The sequence below is a fragment of the Epinephelus lanceolatus genome, chromosome 22 (assembly GCF_041903045.1).
Source record: "Epinephelus lanceolatus isolate andai-2023 chromosome 22, ASM4190304v1, whole genome shotgun sequence".
NCBI classification, from domain to species: domain Eukaryota; kingdom Metazoa; phylum Chordata; class Actinopteri; order Perciformes; family Serranidae; genus Epinephelus; species Epinephelus lanceolatus.
The window spans coordinates 32,234,556-32,249,286 of NC_135755.1; the positions used below are offsets into that span (position 1 = coordinate 32,234,556).

The 14,731-nt window shown below is 47.5% G+C and overlaps 37 non-coding genes across 37 annotated transcripts; all 37 read right to left on the reverse strand.

The window, feature by feature from the left end:
• Positions 1-102: 102 nt before the first annotated feature.
• Positions 103-221, reverse strand: LOC144461173 (5S ribosomal RNA). The gene has a single exon (XR_013489892.1). It is a non-coding gene; the product is annotated as a 5S ribosomal RNA (ribosomal RNA).
• Positions 222-506: 285 nt separating this feature from the next.
• Positions 507-625, reverse strand: LOC144460619 (5S ribosomal RNA). Its single transcript, XR_013489337.1, has one exon. It is a non-coding gene; the product is annotated as a 5S ribosomal RNA (ribosomal RNA).
• Positions 626-890: 265 nt separating this feature from the next.
• On the reverse strand, positions 891-1,009 carry LOC144461218 (5S ribosomal RNA). Its single transcript, XR_013489937.1, has one exon. It is a non-coding gene; the product is annotated as a 5S ribosomal RNA (ribosomal RNA).
• Positions 1,010-1,294: 285 nt separating this feature from the next.
• On the reverse strand, positions 1,295-1,413 carry LOC144460341 (5S ribosomal RNA). Its single transcript, XR_013489059.1, has one exon. It is a non-coding gene; the product is annotated as a 5S ribosomal RNA (ribosomal RNA).
• A 264-nt stretch (positions 1,414-1,677) lies between these two features.
• Positions 1,678-1,796, reverse strand: LOC144460342 (5S ribosomal RNA). The gene has a single exon (XR_013489060.1). It is a non-coding gene; the product is annotated as a 5S ribosomal RNA (ribosomal RNA).
• A 285-nt stretch (positions 1,797-2,081) lies between these two features.
• LOC144461222 (5S ribosomal RNA) lies at positions 2,082-2,200 on the reverse strand. The gene has a single exon (XR_013489941.1). It is a non-coding gene; the product is annotated as a 5S ribosomal RNA (ribosomal RNA).
• A 265-nt stretch (positions 2,201-2,465) lies between these two features.
• Positions 2,466-2,584, reverse strand: LOC144460912 (5S ribosomal RNA). Its single transcript, XR_013489631.1, has one exon. It is a non-coding gene; the product is annotated as a 5S ribosomal RNA (ribosomal RNA).
• Positions 2,585-2,869: 285 nt separating this feature from the next.
• LOC144460343 (5S ribosomal RNA) lies at positions 2,870-2,988 on the reverse strand. The gene has a single exon (XR_013489061.1). It is a non-coding gene; the product is annotated as a 5S ribosomal RNA (ribosomal RNA).
• Positions 2,989-3,273: 285 nt separating this feature from the next.
• Positions 3,274-3,392, reverse strand: LOC144460344 (5S ribosomal RNA). The gene has a single exon (XR_013489062.1). It is a non-coding gene; the product is annotated as a 5S ribosomal RNA (ribosomal RNA).
• Positions 3,393-3,677: 285 nt separating this feature from the next.
• Positions 3,678-3,796, reverse strand: LOC144460345 (5S ribosomal RNA). The gene has a single exon (XR_013489063.1). It is a non-coding gene; the product is annotated as a 5S ribosomal RNA (ribosomal RNA).
• Positions 3,797-4,081: 285 nt separating this feature from the next.
• Positions 4,082-4,200, reverse strand: LOC144460347 (5S ribosomal RNA). The gene has a single exon (XR_013489065.1). It is a non-coding gene; the product is annotated as a 5S ribosomal RNA (ribosomal RNA).
• A 265-nt stretch (positions 4,201-4,465) lies between these two features.
• Positions 4,466-4,584, reverse strand: LOC144460913 (5S ribosomal RNA). The gene has a single exon (XR_013489632.1). It is a non-coding gene; the product is annotated as a 5S ribosomal RNA (ribosomal RNA).
• A 285-nt stretch (positions 4,585-4,869) lies between these two features.
• Positions 4,870-4,988, reverse strand: LOC144460348 (5S ribosomal RNA). The gene has a single exon (XR_013489066.1). It is a non-coding gene; the product is annotated as a 5S ribosomal RNA (ribosomal RNA).
• Positions 4,989-5,273: 285 nt separating this feature from the next.
• LOC144460349 (5S ribosomal RNA) lies at positions 5,274-5,392 on the reverse strand. Its single transcript, XR_013489067.1, has one exon. It is a non-coding gene; the product is annotated as a 5S ribosomal RNA (ribosomal RNA).
• A 265-nt stretch (positions 5,393-5,657) lies between these two features.
• On the reverse strand, positions 5,658-5,776 carry LOC144460914 (5S ribosomal RNA). Its single transcript, XR_013489633.1, has one exon. It is a non-coding gene; the product is annotated as a 5S ribosomal RNA (ribosomal RNA).
• Positions 5,777-6,061: 285 nt separating this feature from the next.
• LOC144460350 (5S ribosomal RNA) lies at positions 6,062-6,180 on the reverse strand. Its single transcript, XR_013489068.1, has one exon. It is a non-coding gene; the product is annotated as a 5S ribosomal RNA (ribosomal RNA).
• A 285-nt stretch (positions 6,181-6,465) lies between these two features.
• Positions 6,466-6,584, reverse strand: LOC144460351 (5S ribosomal RNA). Its single transcript, XR_013489069.1, has one exon. It is a non-coding gene; the product is annotated as a 5S ribosomal RNA (ribosomal RNA).
• Positions 6,585-6,869: 285 nt separating this feature from the next.
• Positions 6,870-6,988, reverse strand: LOC144461607 (5S ribosomal RNA). Its single transcript, XR_013490309.1, has one exon. It is a non-coding gene; the product is annotated as a 5S ribosomal RNA (ribosomal RNA).
• A 285-nt stretch (positions 6,989-7,273) lies between these two features.
• LOC144460353 (5S ribosomal RNA) lies at positions 7,274-7,392 on the reverse strand. Its single transcript, XR_013489071.1, has one exon. It is a non-coding gene; the product is annotated as a 5S ribosomal RNA (ribosomal RNA).
• Positions 7,393-7,677: 285 nt separating this feature from the next.
• On the reverse strand, positions 7,678-7,796 carry LOC144460354 (5S ribosomal RNA). Its single transcript, XR_013489072.1, has one exon. It is a non-coding gene; the product is annotated as a 5S ribosomal RNA (ribosomal RNA).
• A 265-nt stretch (positions 7,797-8,061) lies between these two features.
• LOC144460915 (5S ribosomal RNA) lies at positions 8,062-8,180 on the reverse strand. Its single transcript, XR_013489634.1, has one exon. It is a non-coding gene; the product is annotated as a 5S ribosomal RNA (ribosomal RNA).
• A 285-nt stretch (positions 8,181-8,465) lies between these two features.
• On the reverse strand, positions 8,466-8,584 carry LOC144460766 (5S ribosomal RNA). Its single transcript, XR_013489485.1, has one exon. It is a non-coding gene; the product is annotated as a 5S ribosomal RNA (ribosomal RNA).
• A 285-nt stretch (positions 8,585-8,869) lies between these two features.
• Positions 8,870-8,988, reverse strand: LOC144460355 (5S ribosomal RNA). The gene has a single exon (XR_013489073.1). It is a non-coding gene; the product is annotated as a 5S ribosomal RNA (ribosomal RNA).
• A 285-nt stretch (positions 8,989-9,273) lies between these two features.
• Positions 9,274-9,392, reverse strand: LOC144460356 (5S ribosomal RNA). The gene has a single exon (XR_013489074.1). It is a non-coding gene; the product is annotated as a 5S ribosomal RNA (ribosomal RNA).
• Positions 9,393-9,657: 265 nt separating this feature from the next.
• On the reverse strand, positions 9,658-9,776 carry LOC144460916 (5S ribosomal RNA). Its single transcript, XR_013489635.1, has one exon. It is a non-coding gene; the product is annotated as a 5S ribosomal RNA (ribosomal RNA).
• A 285-nt stretch (positions 9,777-10,061) lies between these two features.
• On the reverse strand, positions 10,062-10,180 carry LOC144460357 (5S ribosomal RNA). The gene has a single exon (XR_013489075.1). It is a non-coding gene; the product is annotated as a 5S ribosomal RNA (ribosomal RNA).
• A 285-nt stretch (positions 10,181-10,465) lies between these two features.
• On the reverse strand, positions 10,466-10,584 carry LOC144460358 (5S ribosomal RNA). The gene has a single exon (XR_013489076.1). It is a non-coding gene; the product is annotated as a 5S ribosomal RNA (ribosomal RNA).
• Positions 10,585-10,869: 285 nt separating this feature from the next.
• LOC144460359 (5S ribosomal RNA) lies at positions 10,870-10,988 on the reverse strand. The gene has a single exon (XR_013489077.1). It is a non-coding gene; the product is annotated as a 5S ribosomal RNA (ribosomal RNA).
• A 265-nt stretch (positions 10,989-11,253) lies between these two features.
• LOC144460360 (5S ribosomal RNA) lies at positions 11,254-11,372 on the reverse strand. The gene has a single exon (XR_013489078.1). It is a non-coding gene; the product is annotated as a 5S ribosomal RNA (ribosomal RNA).
• A 285-nt stretch (positions 11,373-11,657) lies between these two features.
• Positions 11,658-11,776, reverse strand: LOC144460998 (5S ribosomal RNA). Its single transcript, XR_013489717.1, has one exon. It is a non-coding gene; the product is annotated as a 5S ribosomal RNA (ribosomal RNA).
• A 263-nt stretch (positions 11,777-12,039) lies between these two features.
• LOC144460361 (5S ribosomal RNA) lies at positions 12,040-12,158 on the reverse strand. Its single transcript, XR_013489079.1, has one exon. It is a non-coding gene; the product is annotated as a 5S ribosomal RNA (ribosomal RNA).
• A 264-nt stretch (positions 12,159-12,422) lies between these two features.
• Positions 12,423-12,541, reverse strand: LOC144460362 (5S ribosomal RNA). Its single transcript, XR_013489080.1, has one exon. It is a non-coding gene; the product is annotated as a 5S ribosomal RNA (ribosomal RNA).
• A 285-nt stretch (positions 12,542-12,826) lies between these two features.
• LOC144460364 (5S ribosomal RNA) lies at positions 12,827-12,945 on the reverse strand. Its single transcript, XR_013489082.1, has one exon. It is a non-coding gene; the product is annotated as a 5S ribosomal RNA (ribosomal RNA).
• A 265-nt stretch (positions 12,946-13,210) lies between these two features.
• Positions 13,211-13,329, reverse strand: LOC144460365 (5S ribosomal RNA). The gene has a single exon (XR_013489083.1). It is a non-coding gene; the product is annotated as a 5S ribosomal RNA (ribosomal RNA).
• Positions 13,330-13,614: 285 nt separating this feature from the next.
• Positions 13,615-13,733, reverse strand: LOC144460917 (5S ribosomal RNA). The gene has a single exon (XR_013489636.1). It is a non-coding gene; the product is annotated as a 5S ribosomal RNA (ribosomal RNA).
• A 265-nt stretch (positions 13,734-13,998) lies between these two features.
• Positions 13,999-14,117, reverse strand: LOC144460366 (5S ribosomal RNA). The gene has a single exon (XR_013489084.1). It is a non-coding gene; the product is annotated as a 5S ribosomal RNA (ribosomal RNA).
• A 265-nt stretch (positions 14,118-14,382) lies between these two features.
• On the reverse strand, positions 14,383-14,501 carry LOC144460367 (5S ribosomal RNA). Its single transcript, XR_013489085.1, has one exon. It is a non-coding gene; the product is annotated as a 5S ribosomal RNA (ribosomal RNA).
• Positions 14,502-14,731: the final 230 nt, after the last annotated feature.

The following is a 14,731-nucleotide window of genomic DNA, read 5'->3' on the forward strand; positions in this document are numbered from 1 at the left end:
AAGGGAAAAAAAGGAGAGTTTGTCCACTGGTGCTGTTTTCCAAGGAGCTGGTTCCAGTAAAGGAGGAGCAGCGCCCTCTGCTGATGAAAGGTGAGAATAAAAAGCTTACAGCACCGGGTATTCCCAGGCGGTCTCCCATCCAAGTACTGACCCGGCCGGACCCTGCTTAGCTTCCGAGATCGGACGAGATCGGGCGTATTCAGGGTGGTATGGCCGTAAGCCATGGAAGAGCATGCACGCACGCCATTTATAGATGGTAAAACATCAGCAAGGGTGGATGGCAAATGGTAATCTGTCATTTTCCTGCACTCAACAAGCACCATGACAAGACCCACACGCCATTTAGTTTTGAGTTAATGCACATATACTCATTGAGAAATTAAAAAAAACAAAAAAGGAAAAAAAAGGGAAAAAAAGGAGAGTTTGTCCACTGGTGCTGTTTTCCAAGGAGCTGGCTCCAGTAAAGGAGGAGCAGCGCCCTCTGCTGATGAAAGGTGAGAATAAAAAGCTTACAGCACCAGGTATTCCCAGGCGGTCTCCCATCCAAGTACTGACCCGGCCCGACCCTGCTTAGCTTCCGAGATCGGACGAGATCGGGCGTATTCAGGGTGGTATGGCCGTAAGCCATGGAAGAGCATGCACGCACGCCACTTATAGATGGTAAAACATCAGCAAGGGTGGATGGCAAATGGTAATCTGTCATTTTCCTGCACTCAACAAGTGCCATGACAAGACCCACACGCCATTTAGTTTTCAGTTAATGCACATATACTCACTGACAAATTAAAAAAAAAAAAAAAAGAGAGTTTGTCCACTGGTGCTGTTTTCCAAGGAGCTGGCTCCAGTAAAGGAGGAGCAGCGCCCTCTGCTGATGAAAGGTGAGAATAAAAAGCTTACAGCACCGGGTATTCCCAGGCGGTCTCCAATGCAAGTACTGACCCGGCCCGACCCTGCTTAGCTTCCGAGATCGGATGAGATCGGGCGTATTCAGGGTGGTATGGCCGTAAGCAATGGAAGAGCATGTACGTACGCCATTTATAGATGGTAAAACAGCAGCAAGGGTGGATGGCAAATGGTAATCTGTCATTTTCCTGCACTCAACAAGCACCATGACAAGACCCACATGCCATTTAGTTTTGAGTTAATGCACATATACTCATTGAGAAATTAAAAAAAACAAAAAAGGAAAAAAAAGGGAAAAAAAGGAGAGTTTGTCCACTGGTGCTGTTTTCCAAGGAGCTGGCTCCAGTAAAGGAGGAGCAGCGCCCTCTGCTGATGAAAGGTGAGAATAAAAAGCTTACAGCACCGGGTATTCCCAGGCGGTCTCCCATCCAAGTACTGACCCGGCCCGACCCTGCTTAGCTTCCGAGATCGGACGAGATCGGGCGTATTCAGGGTGGTATGGCCGTAAGCCGTGGAAGAGCATGCACGCACGCCATTTATAGATGGTAAAACATCAGCAAGGGTGGATGGCAAATGGTAATCTGTCATTTTCCTGCACTCAACAAGCGCCATGACAAGACCCACACGCCATTTAGTTTTCAGTTAATGCACATATACTCACTGACAAATTAAAAAAAAAAAAAAAGAGAGTTTGTCCACTGGTGCTGTTTTCCAAGGAGCTGGCTCCAGTAAAGGAGGAGCAGCGCCCTCTGCTGATGAAAGGTGAGAATAAAAAGCTTACAGCACCGGGTATTCCCAGGCGGTCTCCCATCCAAGTACTGACCCGGCCCGACCCTGCTTAGCTTCCGAGATCGGACGAGATCGGGCGTATTCAGGGTGGTATGGCCGTAAGCCATGGAAGAGCATGCACGCACGCCATTTATAGATGGTAAAACATCAGCAAGGGTGGATGGCAAATGGTAATCTGTCATTTTCCTGCACTCAACAAGCACCATGACAAGACCCACACGCCATTTAGTTTTGAGTTAATGCACATATACTCATTGAGAAATTAAAAAAAACAAAAAAGGAAAAAAAAGGGAAAAAAAGGAGAGTTTGTCCACTGGTGCTGTTTTCCAAGGAGCTGGCTCCAGTAAAGGAGGAGCAGCGCCCTCTGCTGATGAAAGGTGAGAATAAAAAGCTTACAGCACCGGGTATTCCCAGGCGGTCTCCCATCCAAGTACTGACCCGGCCCGACCCTGCTTAGCTTCCGAGATCGGACGAGATCGGGCGTATTCAGGGTGGTATGGCCGTTAAGCCATGGAAGAGCATGCACGCACGCCATTTATAGATGGTAAAACATCAGCAAGGGTGGATGGCAAATGGTAATCTGTCATTTTCCTGCACTCAACAAGCGCCATGACAAGACCCACACACCATTTAGTTTTCAGTTAATGCACATATACTCACTGACAAATTAAAACAAAAAAAAAAGAGAGTTTGTCCACTGGTGCTGTTTTCCAAGGAGCTGGCTCCAGTAAAGGAGGAGCAGCGCCCTCTGCTGATGAAAGGTGAGAATAAAAAGCTTACAGCACCGGGTATTCCCAGGCGGTCTCCCATGCAAGTACTGACCCGGCCCGACCCTGCTTAGCTTCCGAGATCGGACGAGATCGGGCGTATTCAGGGTGGTATGGCCGTAAGCAATGGAAGAGCATGTACGTACGCCATTTATAGATGGTAAAACAGCAGCAAGGGTGGATGGCAAATGGTAATCTGTCATTTTCCTGCACTCAACAAGCACCATGACAAGACCCACATGCCATTTAGTTTTGAGTTAATGCACATATACTCATTGAGAAATTAAAAAAAACAAAAAAGGAAAAAAAAGGGAAAAAAAGGAGAGTTTGTCCATTGGTGCTGTTTTCCAAGGAGCTGGCTCCAGTAAAGGAGGAGCAGCGCCCTCTGCTGATGAAAGGTGAGAATAAAAAGCTTACAGCACCGGGTATTCCCAGGCGGTCTCCCATCCAAGTACTGACCCGGCCCGACCCTGCTTAGCTTCCGAGATCGGACGAGATCGGGCGTATTCAGGGTGGTATGGCCGTAAGCCATGGAAGAGCATGCACGCACGCCATTTATAGATGGTAAAACATCAGCAAGGGTGGATGGCAAATGGTAATCTGTCATTTTCCTGCACTCAACAAGCACCATGACAAGACCCACATGCCATTTAGTTTTGAGTTAATGCACATATACTCATTGAGAAATTAAAAAAAACAAAAAAGGAAAAAAAAGGGAAAAAAAGGAGAGTTTGTCCACTGGTGCTGTTTTCCAAGGAGCTGGCTCCAGTAAAGGAGGAGCAGCGCCCTCTGCTGATGAAAGGTGAGAATAAAAAGCTTACAGCACCGGGTATTCCCAGGCGGTCTCCCATCCAAGTACTGACCCGGCCCGACCCTGCTTAGCTTCCGAGATCGGACGAGATCGGGCGTATTCAGGGTGGTATGGCCGTAAGCCACGGAAGAGCATGCACGCACGCCATTTATAGATGGTAAAACATCAGCAAGGGTGGATGGCAAATGGTAATCTGTCATTTTCCTGCACTCAACAAGCACCATGACAAGACCCACACGCCATTTAGTTTTGAGTTAATGCACATATACTCATTGAGAAATTAAAAAAAACAAAAAAGGAAAAAAAAGGGAAAAAAAGGAGAGTTTGTCCACTGGTGCTGTTTTCCAAGGAGCTGGTTCCAGTAAAGGAGGAGCAGCGCCCTCTGCTGATGAAAGGTGAGAATAAAAAGCTTACAGCACCGGGTATTCCCAGGCGGTCTCCCATCCAAGTACTGACCCGGCCCGACCCTGCTTAGCTTCCGAGATCGGACGAGATCGGGCGTATTCAGGGTGGTATGGCCGTAAGCCATGGAAGAGCATGCACGCACGCCATTTATAGATGGTAAAACATCAGCAAGGGTGGATGGCAAATGGTAATCTGTCATTTTCCTGCACTCAACAAGCACCATGACAAGACCCACACGCCATTTAGTTTTGAGTTAATGCACATATACTCATTGAGAAATTAAAACAAACAAAAAAGGAAAAAAAAGGGAAAAAAAGGAGAGTTTGTCCACTGGTGCTGTTTTCCAAGGAGCTGGCTCCAGTAAAGGAGGAGCAGCGCCCTCTGCTGATGAAAGGTGAGAATAAAAAGCTTACAGCACCGGGTATTCCCAGGCGGTCTCCCATCCAAGTACTGACCCGGCCCGACCCTGCTTAGCTTCCGAGATCGGACGAGATCGGGCGTATTCAGGGTGGTATGGCCGTAAGCCATGGAAGGACATGCACGCACGCCATTTATAGATGGTAAAACATCAGCAAGGGTGGATGGCAAATGGTAATCTGTCATTTTCCTGCACTCAACAAGCGCCATGACAAGACCCACACGCCATTTAGTTTTCAGTTAATGCACATATACTCACTGACAAATTAAAACAAAAAAAAAAAGAGAGTTTGTCCACTGGTGCTGTTTTCCAAGGAGCTGGCTCCAGTAAAGGAGGAGCAGCGCCCTCTGCTGATGAAAGGTGAGAATAAAAAGCTTACAGCACCGGGTATTCCCAGGCGGTCTCCCATGCAAGTACTGACCCGGCCCGACCCTGCTTAGCTTCCGAGATCGGACGAGATCGGGCGTATTCAGGGTGGTATGGCCGTAAGCAATGGAAGAGCATGTACGTACGCCATTTATAGATGGTAAAACAGCAGCAAGGGTGGATGGCAAATGGTAATCTGTCATTTTCCTGCACTCAACAAGCACCATGACAAGACCCACATGCCATTTAGTTTTGAGTTAATGCACATATACTCATTGAGAAATTAAAAAAAACAAAAAAGGAAAAAAAAGGGAAAAAAAGGAGAGTTTGTCCACTGGTGCTGTTTTCCAAGGAGCTGGCTCCAGTAAAGGAGGAGCAGCGCCCTCTGCTGATGAAAGGTGAGAATAAAAAGCTTACAGCACCGGGTATTCCCAGGCGGTCTCCCATCCAAGTACTGACCCGGCCCGACCCTGCTTAGCTTCCGAGATCGGACGAGATCGGGCGTATTCAGGGTGGTATGGCCGTAAGCCATGGAAGAGCATGCACGCACGCCATTTATAGATGGTAAAACATCAGCAAGGGTGGATGGCAAATGGTAATCTGTCATTTTCCTGCACTCAACAAGCACCATGACAAGACCCACACGCCATTTAGTTTTGAGTTAATGCACATATACTCATTGAGAAATTAAAAAAAACAAAAAAGGAAAAAAAAGGGAAAAAAAGGAGAGTTTGTCCACTGGTGCTGTTTTCCAAGGAGCTGGCTCCAGTAAAGGAGGAGCAGCGCCCTCTGCTGATGAAAGGTGAGAATAAAAAGCTTACAGCACCGGGTATTCCCAGGCGGTCTCCCATCCAAGTACTGACCCGGCCCGACCCTGCTTAGCTTCCGAGATCGGACGAGATCGGGCGTATTCAGGGTGGTATGGCCGTAAGCCATGGAAGAGCATGCACGCACGCCATTTATAGATGGTAAAACATCAGCAAGGGTGGATGGCAAATGGTAATCTGTCATTTTCCTGCACTCAACAAGCGCCATGACAAGACCCACACACCATTTAGTTTTCAGTTAATGCACATATACTCACTGACAAATTAAAAAAAAAAAAAAAAGAGAGTTTGTCCACTGGTGCTGTTTTCCAAGGAGCTGGCTCCAGTAAAGGAGGAGCAGCGCCCTCTGCTGATGAAAGGTGAGAATAAAAAGCTTACAGCACCGGGTATTCCCAGGCGGTCTCCCATGCAAGTACTGACCCGGCCCGACCCTGCTTAGCTTCCGAGATCGGACGAGATCGGGCGTATTCAGGGTGGTATGGCCGTAAGCAATGGAAGAGCATGTACGTACGCCATTTATAGATGGTAAAACAGCAGCAAGGGTGGATGGCAAATGGTAATCTGTCATTTTCCTGCACTCAACAAGCACCATGACAAGACCCACATGCCATTTAGTTTTGAGTTAATGCACATATACTCATTGAGAAATTAAAAAAAACAAAAAAGGAAAAAAAAGGGAAAAAAAGGAGAGTTTGTCCATTGGTGCTGTTTTCCAAGGAGCTGGCTCCAGTAAAGGAGGAGCAGCGCCCTCTGCTGATGAAAGGTGAGAATAAAAAGCTTACAGCACCGGGTATTCCCAGGCGGTCTCCCATCCAAGTACTGACCCGGCCCGACCCTGCTTAGCTTCCGAGATCGGACGAGATCGGGCGTATTCAGGGTGGTATGGCCGTAAGCCATGGAAGAGCATGCACGCACGCCATTTATAGATGGTAAAACATCAGCAAGGGTGGATGGCAAATGGTAATCTGTCATTTTCCTGCACTCAACAAGCACCATGACAAGACCCACACGCCATTTAGTTTTGAGTTAATGCACATATACTCATTGAGAAATTAAAAAAAACAAAAAAGGAAAAAAAAGGGAAAAAAAGGAGAATTTGTCCACTGGTGCTGTTTTCCAAGGAGCTGGCTCCAGTAAAGGAGGAGCAGCGCCCTCTGCTGATGAAAGGTGAGAATAAAAAGCTTACAGCACCGGGTATTCCCAGGCGGTCTCCCATCCAAGTACTGACCCGGCCCGACCCTGCTTAGCTTCCGAGATCGGACGAGATCGGGCGTATTCAGGGTGGTATGGCCGTAAGCAATGGAAGAGCATGTACGTACGCCATTTATAGATGGTAAAACAGCAGCAAGGGTGGATGGCAAATGGTAATCTGTCATTTTCCTGCACTCAACAAGCACCATGACAAGACCCACATGCCATTTAGTTTTGAGTTAATGCACATATACTCATTGAGAAATTAAAAAAAACAAAAAAGGAAAAAAAAGGGAAAAAAAGGAGAGTTTGTCCATTGGTGCTGTTTTCCAAGGAGCTGGCTCCAGTAAAGGAGGAGCAGCGCCCTCTGCTGATGAAAGGTGAGAATAAAAAGCTTACAGCACCGGGTATTCCCAGGCGGTCTCCCATCCAAGTACTGACCCGGCCCGACCCTGCTTAACTTCCGAGATCGGACGAGATCGGGCGTATTCAGGGTGGTATGGCCGTAAGCCATGGAAGAGCATGCACGCACGCCATTTATAGATGGTAAAACATCAGCAAGGGTGGATGGCAAATGGTAATCTGTCATTTTCCTGCACTCAACAAGCACCATGACAAGACCCACACGCCATTTAGTTTTGAGTTAATGCACATATACTCATTGAGAAATTAAAAAAAACAAAAAAGGAAAAAAAAGGGAAAAAAAGGAGAATTTGTCCACTGGTGCTGTTTTCCAAGGAGCTGGCTCCAGTAAAGGAGGAGCAGCGCCCTCTGCTGATGAAAGGTGAGAATAAAAAGCTTACAGCACCGGGTATTCCCAGGCGGTCTCCCATCCAAGTACTGACCCGGCCCGACCCTGCTTAGCTTCCGAGATCGGACGAGATCGGGCGTATTCAGGGTGGTATGGCCGTAAGCCATGGAAGAGCATGCACGCACGCCATTTATAGATGGTAAAACATCAGCAAGGGTGGATGGCAAATGGTAATCTGTCATTTTCCTGCACTCAACAAGCACCATGACAAGACCCACACGCCATTTAGTTTTGAGTTAATGCACATATACTCATTGAGAAATTAAAAAAAACAAAAAAGGAAAAAAAAGGGAAAAAAAGGAGAGTTTGTCCACTGGTGCTGTTTTCCAAGGAGCTGGCTCCAGTAAAGGAGGAGCAGCGCCCTCTGCTGATGAAAGGTGAGAATAAAAAGCTTACAGCACCGGGTATTCCCAGGCGGTCTCCCATCCAAGTACTGACCCGGCCCGACCCTGCTTAGCTTCCGAGATCGGACGAGATCGGGCGTATTCAGGGTGGTATGGCCGTAAGCCATGGAAGAGCATGCACGCACGCCACTTATAGATGGTAAAACATCAGCAAGGGTGGATGGCAAATGGTAATCTGTCATTTTCATGCACTCAACAAGCGCCATGACAAGACCCACACGCCATTTAGTTTTCAGTTAATGCACATATACTCACTGACAAATTAAAAAAAAAAAAAAAAGAGAGTTTGTCCACTGGTGCTGTTTTCCAAGGAGCTGGCTCCAGTAAAGGAGGAGCAGCGCCCTCTGCTGATGAAAGGTGAGAATAAAAAGCTTACAGCACCGGGTATTCCCAGGCGGTCTCCCATGCAAGTACTGACCCGGCCCGACCCTGCTTAGCTTCCGAGATCGGACGAGATCGGGCGTATTCAGGGTGGTATGGCCGTAAGCAATGGAAGAGCATGTACGTACGCCATTTATAGATGGTAAAACAGCAGCAAGGGTGGATGGCAAATGGTAATCTGTCATTTTCCTGCACTCAACAAGCACCATGACAAGACCCACATGCCATTTAGTTTTGAGTTAATGCACATATACTCATTGAGAAATTAAAAAAAACAAAAAAGGAAAAAAAAGGGAAAAAAAGGAGAGTTTGTCCACTGGTGCTGTTTTCCAAGGAGCTGGCTCCAGTAAAGGAGGAGCAGCACCCTCTGCTGATGAAAGGTGAGAATAAAAAGCTTACAGCACCGGGTATTCCCAGGCGGTCTCCCATCCAAGTACTGACCCGGCCCGACCCTGCTTAGCTTCCGAGATCGGACGAGATCGAGCGTATTCAGGGTGGTATGGCCGTAAGCCATGGAAGAGCATGCATGCACGCCATTTATAGATGGTAAAACATCAGCAAGGGTGGATGGCAAATGGTAATCTGTCATTTTCCTGCACTCAACAAGCACCATGACAAGACCCACACGCCATTTAGTTTTGAGTTAATGCACATATACTCATTGAGAAATTAAAAAAAACAAAAAAGGAAAAAAAAGGGAAAAAAAGGAGAGTTTGTCCACTGGTGCTGTTTTCCAAGGAGCTGGCTCCAGTAAAGGAGGAGCAGCGCCCTCTGCTGATGAAAGGTGAGAATAAAAAGCTTACAGCACCGGGTATTCCCAGGCGGTCTCCCATCCAAGTACTGACCCGGCCCGACCCTGCTTAGCTTCCGAGATCGGACGAGATCGGGCGTATTCAGGGTGGTATGGCCGTAAGCCATGGAAGAGCATGCACGCACGCCATTTATAGATGGTAAAACATCAGCAAGGGTGGATGGCAAATGGTAATCTGTCATTTTCCTGCACTGAACAAGCACCATGACAAGACCCACACGCCATTTAGTTTTGAGTTAATGCACATATACTCATTGAGAAATTAAAAAAAACAAAAAAGGAAAAAAAAGGGAAAAAAAGGAGAGTTTGTCCACTGGTGCTGTTTTCCAAGGAGCTGGCTCCAGTAAAGGAGGAGCAGCGCCCTCTGCTGATGAAAGGTGAGAATAAAAAGCTTACAGCACCGGGTATTCCCAGGCGGTCTCCCATCCAAGTACTGACCCGGCCCGACCCTGCTTAGCTTCCGAGATCGGACGAGATCGGGCGTATTCAGGGTGGTATGGCCGTAAGCCATGGAAGAACATGCACGCACGCCATTTATAGATGGTAAAACATCAGCAAGGGTGGATGGCAAATGGTAATCTGTCATTTTCCTGCACTCAACAAGCGCCATGACAAGACCCACACGCCATTTAGTTTTCAGTTAATGCACATATACTCACTGACAAATTAAAACAAAAAAAAAAGGAGAGTTTGTCCACTGGTGCTGTTTTCCAAGGAGCTGGCTCCAGTAAAGGAGGAGCAGCGCCCTCTGCTGATGAAAGGTGAGAATAAAAAGCTTACAGCACCGGGTATTCCCAGGCGGTCTCCCATGCAAGTACTGACCCGGCCCGACCCTGCTTAGCTTCCGAGATCGGACGAGATCGGGCGTATTCAGGGTGGTATGGCCGTAAGCAATGGAAGAGCATGTACGTACGCCATTTATAGATGGTAAAACAGCAGCAAGGGTGGATGGCAAATGGTAATCTGTCATTTTCCTGCACTCAACAAGCACCATGACAAGACCCACATGCCATTTAGTTTTGAGTTAATGCACATATACTCATTGAGAAATTAAAAAAAACAAAAAAGGAAAAAAAAGGGAAAAAAAGGAGAGTTTGTCCATTGGTGCTGTTTTCCAAGGAGCTGGCTCCAGTAAAGGAGGAGCAGCGCCCTCTGCTGATGAAAGGTGAGAATAAAAAGCTTACAGCACCGGGTATTCCCAGGCGGTCTCCCATCCAAGTACTGACCCGGCCCGACCCTGCTTAGCTTCCGAGATCGGACGAGATCGGGCGTATTCAGGGTGGTATGGCCGTAAGCCATGGAAGAGCATGCATGCACGCCATTTATAGATGGTAAAACATCAGCAAGGGTGGATGGCAAATGGTAATCTGTCATTTTCCTGCACTCAACAAGCACCATGACAAGACCCACACGCCATTTAGTTTTGAGTTAATGCACATATACTCATTGAGAAATTAAAAAAAACAAAAAAGGAAAAAAAAGGGAAAAAAAGGAGAGTTTGTCCACTGGTGCTGTTTTCCAAGGAGCTGGCTCCAGTAAAGGAGGAGCAGCGCCCTCTGCTGATGAAAGGTGAGAATAAAAAGCTTACAGCACCGGGTATTCCCAGGCGGTCTCCCATCCAAGTACTGACCCGGCCCGACCCTGCTTAGCTTCCGAGATCGGACGAGATCGGGCGTATTCAGGGTGGTATGGCCGTAAGCCATGGAAGAGCATGCACGCACGCCATTTATAGATGGTAAAACATCAGCAAGGGTGGATGGCAAATGGTAATCTGTCATTTTCCTGCACTCAACAAGCACCATGACAAGACCCACACGCCATTTAGTTTTGAGTTAATGCACATATACTCATTGAGAAATTAAAAAAAACAAAAAAGGAAAAAAAAGGGAAAAAAAGGAGAGTTTGTCCACTGGTGCTGTTTTCCAAGGAGCTGGCTCCAGTAAAGGAGGAGCAGCGCCCTCTGCTGATGAAAGGTGAGAATAAAAAGCTTACAGCACCGGGTATTCCCAGGCGGTCTCCCATCCAAGTACTGACCCGGCCCGACCCTGCTTAGCTTCCGAGATCGGACGAGATCGGGCGTATTCAGGGTGGTATGGCCGTAAGCCATGGAAGAACATGCACGCACGCCATTTATAGATGGTAAAACATCAGCAAGGGTGGATGGCAAATGGTAATCTGTCATTTTCCTGCACTCAACAAGCGCCATGACAAGACCCACACGCCATTTAGTTTTGAGTTAATGCACATATACTCACTGACAAATTAAAACAAAAAAAAAAAGAGAGTTTGTCCACTGGTGCTGTTTTCCAAGGAGCTGGCTCCAGTAAAGGAGGAGCAGCGCCCTCTGCTGATGAAAGGTGAGAATAAAAAGCTTACAGCACCGGGTATTCCCAGGCGGTCTCCCATCCAAGTACTGACCCGGCCCGACCCTGCTTAGCTTCCGAGATCGGACGAGATCGGGCGTATTCAGGGTGGTATGGCCGTAAGCCATGGAAGAGCATGCACGCACGCCATTTATAGATGGTAAAACATCAGCAAGGGTGGATGGCAAATGGTAATCTGTCATTTTCCTGCACTCAACAAGCACCATGACAAGACCCACACGCCATTTAGTTTTGAGTTAATGCACATATACTCATTGAGAAATTAAAAAAAACAAAAAAGGAAAAAAAAGGGAAAAAAAGGAGAGTTTGTCCACTGGTGCTGTTTTCCAAGGAGCTGGCTCCAGTAAAGGAGGAGCAGCTCCCTCTGCTGATGAAAGGTGAGAATAAAAAGCTTACAGCACCGGGTATTCCCAGGCGGTCTCCCATCCAAATACTGACCCGGCCCGACCCTGCTTAGCTTCCGAGATCGGACGAGATCGGGCGTATTCAGGGTGGTATGGCCGTAAGCCATGGAAGAGCATGCACGCACGCCATTTATAGATGGTAAAACATCAGCAAGGGTGGATGGCAAATGGTAATCTGTCATTTTCCTGCACTCAACAAGCGCCATGACAAGACCCACACGCCATTTAGTTTTCAGTTAATGCACATATACTCACTGACAAATTAAAACAAAAAAAAAAAGAGTTTGTCCACTGGTGCTGTTTTCCAAGGAGCTGGCTCCAGTAAAGGAGGAGCAGCGCCCTCTGCTGATGAAAGGTGAGAATAAAAAGCTTACAGCACCGGGTATTCCCAGGCGGTCTCCCATCCAAGTACTGACCCGGCCCGACCCTGCTTAGCTTCCGAGATCGGACGAGATCGGGCGTATTCAGGGTGGTATGGCCGTAAGCCATGGAAGAGCATGCACGCACGCCATTTATAGATGGTAAAACATCAGCAAGGGTGGATGGCAAATGGTAATCTGTCAGTTTCCTGCACTCAACAAGCGCCATGACAAGACCCACACGCCATTTAGTTTTCAGTTAATGCACATATACTCACTGACAAATTAAAACAAAAAAAAAAAAGAGTTTGTCCACTGGTGCTGTTTTCCAAGGAGCTGGCTCCAGTAAAGGAGGAGCAGCGCCCTCTGCTGATGAAAGGTGAGAATAAAAAGCTTACAGCACCGGGTATTCCCAGGCGGTCTCCCATCCAAGTACTGACCCGGCCCGACCCTGCTTAGCTTCCGAGATCGGACGAGATCGGGCGTATTCAGGGTGGTATGGCCGTAAGCCATGGAAGAGCATGCACGCACGCCATTTATAGATGGTAAAACATCAGCAAGGGTGGATGGCAAATGGTAATCTGTCATTTTCCTGCACTCAACAAGCACCATGACAAGACCCACACGCCATTTAGTTTTGAGTTAATGCACATATACTCATTGAGAAATTAAAAAAAACAAAAAAGGAAAAAAAAGGGAAAAAAAGGAGAGTTTGTCCACTGGTGCTGTTTTCCAAGGAGCTGGCTCCAGTAAAGGAGGAGCAGCGCCCTCTGCTGATGAAAGGTGAGAATAAAAAGCTTACAGCACCGGGTATTCCCAGGCGGTCTCCCATCCAAGTACTGACCCGGCCCGACCCTGCTTAGCTTCCGAGATCGGACGAGATCGGGCGTATTCAGGGTGGTATGGCCGTAAGCCATGGAAGAGCATGCACGCACGCCATTTATAGATGGTAAAACATCAGCAAGGGTGGATGGCAAATGGTAATCTGTCATTTTCCTGCACTCAACAAGCGCCATGACAAGACCCACACGCCATTTAGTTTTCAGTTAATGCACATATACTCACTGACAAATTAAAACAAAAAAAAAAAGAGAGTTTGTCCACTGGTGCTGTTTTCCAAGGAGCTGGCTCCAGTAAAGGAGGAGCAGCGCCCTCTGCTGATGAAAGGTGAGAATAAAAAGCTTACAGCACCGGGTATTCCCAGGCGGTCTCCCATCCAAGTACTGACCCGGCCCGACCCTGCTTAGCTTCCGAGATCGGACGAGATCGGGCGTATTCAGGGTGGTATGGCCGTAAGCCATGGAAGAGCATGCACGCACGCCATTTATAGATGGTAAAACATCAGCAAGGGTGGATGGCAAATGGTAATCTGTCATTTTCCTGCACTCAACAAGCACCATGACAAGACCCACACGCCATTTAGTTTTGAGTTAATGCACATATACTCATTGAGAAATTAAAAAAAACAAAAAAGGAAAAAAAAGGGAAAAAAAGGAGAGTTTGTCCACTGGTGCTGTTTTCCAAGGAGCTGGCTCCAGTAAAGGAGGAGCAGCGCCCTCTGCTGATGAAAGGTGAGAATAAAAAGCTTACAGCACCGGGTATTCCCAGGCGGTCTCCCATGCAAGTACTGACCCGGCCCGACCCTGCTTAGCTTCCGAGATCGGACGAGATCGGGCGTATTCAGGGTGGTATGGCCGTAAGCAATGGAAGAGCATGTACGTACGCCATTTATAGATGGTAAAACAGCAGCAAGGGTGGATGGCAAATGGTAATCTGTCATTTTCCTGCACTCAACAAGCACCATGACAAGACCCACACGCCATTTAGTTTTCAGTTAATGCACATATACTCACTGACAAATTAAAACAAAAAAAAAAAGAGAGTTTGTCCACTGGTGCTGTTTTCCAAGGAGCTGGCTCCAGTAAAGGAGGAGCAGCGCCCTCTGCTGATGAAAGGTGAGAATAAAAAGCTTACAGCACCGGGTATTCCCAGGCGGTCTCCCATCCAAGTACTGACCCGGCCCGACCCTGCTTAGCTTCCGAGATCGGACGAGATCGGGCGTATTCAGGGTGGTATGGCCGTAAGCCATGGAAGAGCATGCACGCACGCCATTTATAGATGGTAAAACATCAGCAAGGGTGGATGGCAAATGGTAATCTGTCATTTTCCTGCACTCAACAAGCGCCATGACAAGACCCACACGCCATTTAGTTTTGAGTTAATGCACATATACTCACTGACAAATTAAAACAAAAAAAAAAAGAGAGTTTGTCCACTGGTGCTGTTTTCCAAGGAGCTTGCTCCAGTAAAGGAGGAGCAGCGCCCTCTGCTGATGAAAGGTGAGAATAAAAAGCTTACAGCACCGGGTATTCCCAGGCGGTCTCCCATCCAAGTACTGACCCGGCCCGACCCTGCTTAGCTTCCGAGATCGGACGAGATCGGGCGTATTCAGGGTGGTATGGCCGTAAGCCATGGAAGAGCATGCACGCACGCCATTTATAGATGGTAAAACATCAGCAAGGGTGGATGGCAAATGGTAATCTGTCATTTTCCTGCACTCAACAAGCGCCATGACAAGACCCACACACCATTTAGTTTTCAGTTAATGCACATATACTCACTGACAAATTAAAACAAAAAAAAAAAGAGAGTTTGTCCACTGGTGCTGTTTTCCAAGGAGCTGGCTCCAGTAAAGGAGGA